The sequence below is a fragment of the Macadamia integrifolia genome, chromosome 4 (genome assembly GCF_013358625.1).
Source record: "Macadamia integrifolia cultivar HAES 741 chromosome 4, SCU_Mint_v3, whole genome shotgun sequence".
NCBI lineage: Eukaryota > Viridiplantae > Streptophyta > Magnoliopsida > Proteales > Proteaceae > Macadamia > Macadamia integrifolia.
Window position 1 is genome coordinate 18,501,480 of NC_056560.1, and position 6,349 is coordinate 18,507,828.

The following is a 6,349-nucleotide window of genomic DNA, read 5'->3' on the forward strand; positions in this document are numbered from 1 at the left end:
TTTTCACCATTTCATTTTTTTTCATTTCATTTCTTTTCTTCTTTTGGCTACCAAACATAACCTTAATGTCAAAGGAAATGGAATCCCAAATCATTTGATCATTATTTATTTGTCTTACTCCTCAAAAAGGATTACCTTTGCTGCAACAAAGAAAAGTTTTGTTAAACCTAAAAGGAGTCCCCACCAATACAGAGATAACCTCTTGAACCCCACAACTTTGTTACTGCTTCAATGTATCTACAAGACTTGAACACCCATAAAATCTGGTGAACTAGTGATGACCAAACTTTAAGATGCTAACTAGACGATGTATACCCTTCTAAAAGGCTACACAAAATTTAACCCATAAAAGGAAGAGGGTTGGGGGGTGGAGAGTTATTGAAAGGCATTAAGTTGCCAAGATGTCCACTTCAGCTCTTCCCTGGTTGACTTGAAGAACTAATTACTCAATTTTTTAGCTGAACTGTCTTTCCCCTGCCAATTTTAGTGGTCACTTCGGGTAGTTAAGTTTTCTTTTATATCTGTTCTCTCAAGTCTTTTCCTGATCCACTGGTTTGTTTCATTGTTTAATGACTTCCTTCAAAGTGCATGTTTCCATCTTGGGATGAGCTTCTGCTCCCTTGGAAAGAATTAAAATGCACAATCTGTTGGAAGATTTTATTCTGTGACCAATCTTTGATTGATCTATCACTGCCCTTGTTTTGATGGTTCCCAAATCTTGAAATGCTTGGTCATCGAAATTTATACATATGTAAGAGATCACTGCTGGAATTTTTTGAATTTAATAAAGAAGCGAGCAAGGCCTGCATCTTGGATTGGTTTTTATGGCTGAGAAAAAAACACAGATTTGTCACACCTGCTGAAACCAGAATAGGAAATTCTTCATCTCCACCATCAAAGTTCAAACAAAGCAGAAATCATCGGTAATAGACGAAAGGGAGAAGATCTCTCATGTCTCTGTTTTGATTAGGGCTTTGTCTTGCTACTCTTTCTTCAGCCGTTGATGGATGCCAGTGGGTCACCTTTTCGGCAGACAATTCAATATGCCAGATGATCCCAGACCAGTCCGTTCCCTGGAATGGCACCCCTCGAATCCATCTCTGAATGGGAAAACATGGTCTAGCTTGTGTACTTCCACTCGTTCATCTCAGGGTATTGTGTTGGAATTCATTCCCTCATCTGTGATTGATGGTGAAAAACTGGCCAGGGAGAGTTGGAAGATGAAGAATCCAGTGGGAATATGCTCTCGTAGGATTTGGCCTAGGTCCTAAACTCCTTATCATGTTGTTCGGCGTTTTGTCAAACAGAATTGGTGGTCAAAATTTGGTGAAAGTAGAGGTTACAGGGTTGGGCAGCGGTATTTTTATCTTCACTTGTGAAATCCAAACCCAACTCCAATGTATATTGGAAGTATGGCCATGGAACCTTGGAGCTCATCCCCTGATCCTCCAACCATAGTCTTCAGATGTATCTCTTCACAAAATAATGTCTCTGAGCTTCCCCTCTGGATTCGTCTATCTGGCCGTAATCTCAACCTTTTGGAGACCAATCTCTTAGCCACATTGCTAGTGTTGTTGGTCGACCATTGTTCATTCATTCCAGTATAACATACAGAGAATGTCTGTCCTTTACCCGTCTCTGTAGAAATTCTCATTCTTCCCTCGAGTGGCCTCCCTGAATTGATCCCACTGTCCATGTCCATGTCCATCAGAAAATGGATCATTCAACCAGTGGAGTATGATTGTTGCGCCCCCAGTTTTGTGCACGTTGTCAAGTTTTTGGCCACTCTGATTCCTCATGCCACTTGGCTCCAAGGGCCCATTTTCCCCCTCCTGGCCAACCTTCGTTGCCGGTACCCGCAACTGCTGCAGTGGACAATGGACGTCTGCTAGAAGCAACACAGCCAAGGTTGATAAGGGCAAGGGCCCGATAAACCCCTTTGGACTGTAACAACAATCCACCCCCACCAGCTATACACCTTCCCAATGACAATCCCTCCTTAGATATCCCATCTGGAGTAGGGATGAGTAGTGCAGTCATGAGAGCCCACTCCGATGGTGTATGACACTACGACACAAGTCCTTTGTGAATACTGGCATGAGTCCTCCGCACCCCACGGATGATCTGCTCCTAACCAAATCTCAGAGGTTTTGCATAGAGCAAATGGGATAGGGATTGCATCTCAACTGCACTCTTCATTGCATTTACAACCATCCAAATCAATTCTTAACAGGTTCAAGCCCTTGGAGAGCCTTATACATGAGACGAGAGATGTTGATGACATTACTCATGATGTCGGAAGCAATACACATGATCATCCAATGGAAGTGGAGGTGGGAGCTCATGGTAAGACCGTTCCTTTTCTGCCAAAACTATTTTATACTCTTATGATGAATCTTGGAGTATGGAGTATTAGGAGCCTTGACAAGCAGGTGTTCACTGTCTTATGCACAAGTTTGAGCTTAGTTTGATGGTTTTGGTGGAAACATGAGTTCAACAAAGTAGTTCACAGAAAATCAGTGATTCTCTTAATCACATGTGGCATCTCAAGCAGAATTATGATTTCTTTCCTTTGGATAAGATTTGGATGCTCTGGGACCCCCAAATGCTTCAAGTTTTTGTGCTTCCAAGAGCTCTCAATTGTTCACTCTTGAATTCTTATTACTCAGTTGCAAGTTGATTTTCTTTACTACTTCCGTCGATGGAGCAAATGATATCTCTCAAAGGAGGCTTCTCTGGGATCATCTCCAGCGTATTGCAAACACAATCGATGGGCCATGGACTGTGTGTGGGGTTTAAGAATGTGTATACTGCAGTTTTTTTATTCTTTACCACATCCCAAATTGGCAATAAGATTTGTTGGCTCCTAGTTATTTTGCCATGTTATTTTGTTCCACAAACCCAGTTTTGTTTTTAGGTATGTATATCTAAGTTATCTAATTGGTTGAATTGTGTTGAATATTTTGAAACTGAAACCTATCCACGACACAGAAAACGAAACGTAACAAAGGAAAGAGCAGTCAAACAACCACAAAGCAATGATATATGTGGTTCAGCAAGGTGCTTACTATAGTGAGATAAGAGCATCTGCACTTGTAATGGAGGATAGGGTTTACAAGCTCTCTCCCTCACGCCTTTTTGTTTACAAAGAATTCCCAGTTAACCCTAATAAACTCTACAGGCTTTTAGTGGCCCTTTGGAGGTGGCCGTCAACCCAAACCCACATAATACTAGACTCCAATCCTCTACAGAATATTCATAGAAATACAGTGAATGAATTGTGGGAGTATAGTGCCATTTGTAATTGATTTAATGCTGAGTTTTCGAGTTTTAACATACTTACGGCCTTGGAGTTCATGTCGAGATTTATATGGTGTAGCATTTTATCGGCTAACCATTGTTTCTATGCTAGTTTTATTTTGCCCTCACAAAGATGCTAAAGTACTCAGTGATAGAAGAAAAAAATGTGTGTGTGTGTGTGTGTGTTGTGTGTGTGTGTGTGTTGGGGGGGAAGGGGCGTGGTTGAAGGGCAAAAGAGCCCTTAGTGAATATGCTCACACCGCTTCTTGTGTTCTAACGAATTTGATAAATTGCCTTTCTTACTAAGCATTTAATATAGAAGAAAATAACTTAGCACATAGTCCTTTCTTTCAATTATTTTATCATGTTTCAGTAGTTTGTTACTCAGTTTCAGTGTCTGTCCAGTAATCTTATTAATTTCAGACATAACTTCTTGTGTACTACGGCCCTTTTCTTTCTTAGGCTTAAGTTTATTCGACAGAAATATATTGCAGGATATTTCTATAAAGCTGAAGGGAATTATATGGTCTAATTTGGTCTAAAAGGACAAATTTTCTTGATGTTGCTTTGCTAAAAAAGGGGTGTATCTTTTGGTCAATGATACAGTTGTTGCTGCTGACTCCAACCTCATGATATGTTTTTTCACTCAACTATGTTTAAAGATGCTTCCTTGTCATGTACAATCAAACAATAGCTTTCTCTCACATATGCCTTGTATACTTTTACCAAAAAAATTCTTTACCACTAATTCCTTGTTTATCATGTTTTTCAGGGTTAGGAGTTGTGGCAAAATACGTGTATGCCCTTGACCCATTTAATAATCTCTCTCTTGTTTCAATCAGTGTGTAGAATGATATTTCATGATAATAGCACTGTCCCAATTGAATTCAGTTGGTATGTAGTGGACAAGGGTTTGATTTCTACTTTTGATGTGTTATTACAAGGCCTTTAATTTTTATTTGTTCTGTTACTAGAGCAACTGACTTGTGGAAAATAAAGATATTCATTTATCCCCATGAATTTCCTTTAAAAATTTAGAAGGTGAAGTACATGTGTTAAGATCTGTCTTCACATTCCTTGGACAATTTTGGGAGGGTGTTTTCCCTATAAGACTTGTCCCTTGTGAAGGTGGGATGCAACTTGGAAAATGTAAATTCATGTTCAGGGTAACCAAACAACATTTTGAGGGAAAGTTTTCCCACTTTGACCTTTATTATCTGTTCCTCACTTCTCTAACTCGATTGAATTCTTGGACCATAGATATTTATACTCAATTTGTGGTTTCTTTTTCTTTTTTAAATCCCAAAAAATCCCATAATAATTCATGTGAAAAGTCAGACTCAAAGCAGTTGGACTCACTGTATCATAAGAGATTTTGCCTCGAGCAAATTATCACAATCGTGTGATTAGCTGTAAGAGGAAAAATCAATTAGACCTTCAAAATTAAAATTGATAAAAATACTGATATCACTAATCACTGATCTAATCCTTTTATTTGACTGATAATGCTACTCCATTTTTTAAGGAATAGAAAAGCTGTTATGGCCACCTGGAGTCCTGTTTCCTTCTTGTTTTTCATACTCGACGTATATTAAAATCTTGAAAAGAGATATTAATGAATGGGAAAAAAGAAAGCTATTTGCTTGTGCATATCTACGCCTATGCCTAGGCGGGCATGAAAAGACTATGCAGTCTCCCACTCTCCTGTCCCATGTGCTGAAAATGCCTGAGTGTGGCAGCGCTACTGGGTATTGTTCTCTTGCCCTGAATGAATATTTTTTGTTGGTAGAAATGGCAGATTATGGTGAGTCGTTCATTTGGTTCATTGAGAGAGAGAGAGAGAGAGAGAGAGAGAGAGAGATTACACTGGCATGTAAGCCTGGAACAAACAATAGTAGTAGAGTTTTCATCCTGATCAATATGGAATGAAATCTCGATCGAAACATGGAATTAAATCTTGGTGATATCCCTAAGAGGGAATTATCTTGGTTATTTTTCAGTTATGATGATTATGAGCTATTTCATATGGAAACACAGGAATAGGAGATTGTTATGTGGTAACAAATCAGATCCATTGATCATTCTCAGACAGGCTGATTTCTGGATTTCAAATGGAATATCCACTCAAAAAAGTACTCATCAGGTGATACCTAATATTGCCCAAATCAGCACCTTTACACCCCTAATGGTAGCATCACACTCGTGACTACAAGCTCCACACACAAAACCAAAAATATCGTTGCGTGGGCAATTTGTTTTGTTATTAAAGGAAAATATATCTTATGTCAGGAAAATTATTTGTTGACAAGATATTTGTTGACCGGATAATGGTGAGGTGGCGGCGATAGAACTTCTGAAAGGAATGAACAAGGCAAAGATGATGAATTGGAAGGTGGACATAATATGGAGCCATAAAAATGAGACCATAATTTTTTTGGAAAGGAAGCTTCAAGTCTTTACTAACTTTTTGGCCTATAACTTAAATATCTTTACCTCTGGAGATGGATAACCATTCACAATACCCCAATTTTTGTATTAAAACTAACAATAGATATTTTTTTTTTTTTTGGGTCTTAAATCTATAGCAAAGGGTTATGACCAAAAAAAAAAAAAGATCTATAAGTTGGTAAGTCGGATATGATGTATATGCTCCAAAATAGTAGTTAATTTTCTTATTTGTTCGAATAATACAAAAAATAAAGAACATAAACAACGGTCGCACTGCCCCCAAACAGCAACACCCTTAACACATTCTATAGGCTCACTTGCTTCCACTCAAGCAAGATTATTTTATTTTATTTTCTTGAACAAAGGAAAATTGATTGAGAGAAAGCATCCAAGGTCAAGGATTAAAGTATCAGTATCGGTCGTCGTATCGGTCGACCAAAATTAAGATACGTATCGGAGGGTATCGTATCGTATCGGAGATACGCTAAGATACGCTAAAGATACGCACATAAATGGATAGAAAACACTTTTGTATACACATTTACATAAAAAAATAGTTAAAAAAAGTTATATATAACATGTATTATGCATAAATAGTAAA

The 6,349-nt window shown here is 38.3% G+C and overlaps 2 protein-coding genes across 2 annotated transcripts in view; both read left to right on the top strand.

Annotated features, from left to right (window-relative positions):
- LOC122076900 overlaps nucleotides 1-4,316 on the top strand; it is an 11,055-nt gene extending 6,739 nt beyond the window's left edge. Inside the window, exon 2 of the mRNA XM_042642520.1 lies at nucleotides 4,073-4,316. The gene's annotated coding sequence lies outside the window, so the exon portion shown is untranslated. The remainder of the gene's footprint in view (nucleotides 1-4,072) is intronic.
- LOC122076899 overlaps nucleotides 1-4,316 on the top strand; it is a 6,104-nt gene extending 1,788 nt beyond the window's left edge. The window contains exon 2 of the mRNA XM_042642518.1: nucleotides 4,073-4,316. The gene's annotated coding sequence lies outside the window, so the exon portion shown is untranslated. The remainder of the gene's footprint in view (nucleotides 1-4,072) is intronic.
- Nucleotides 4,317-6,349: the final 2,033 nt, after the last annotated feature.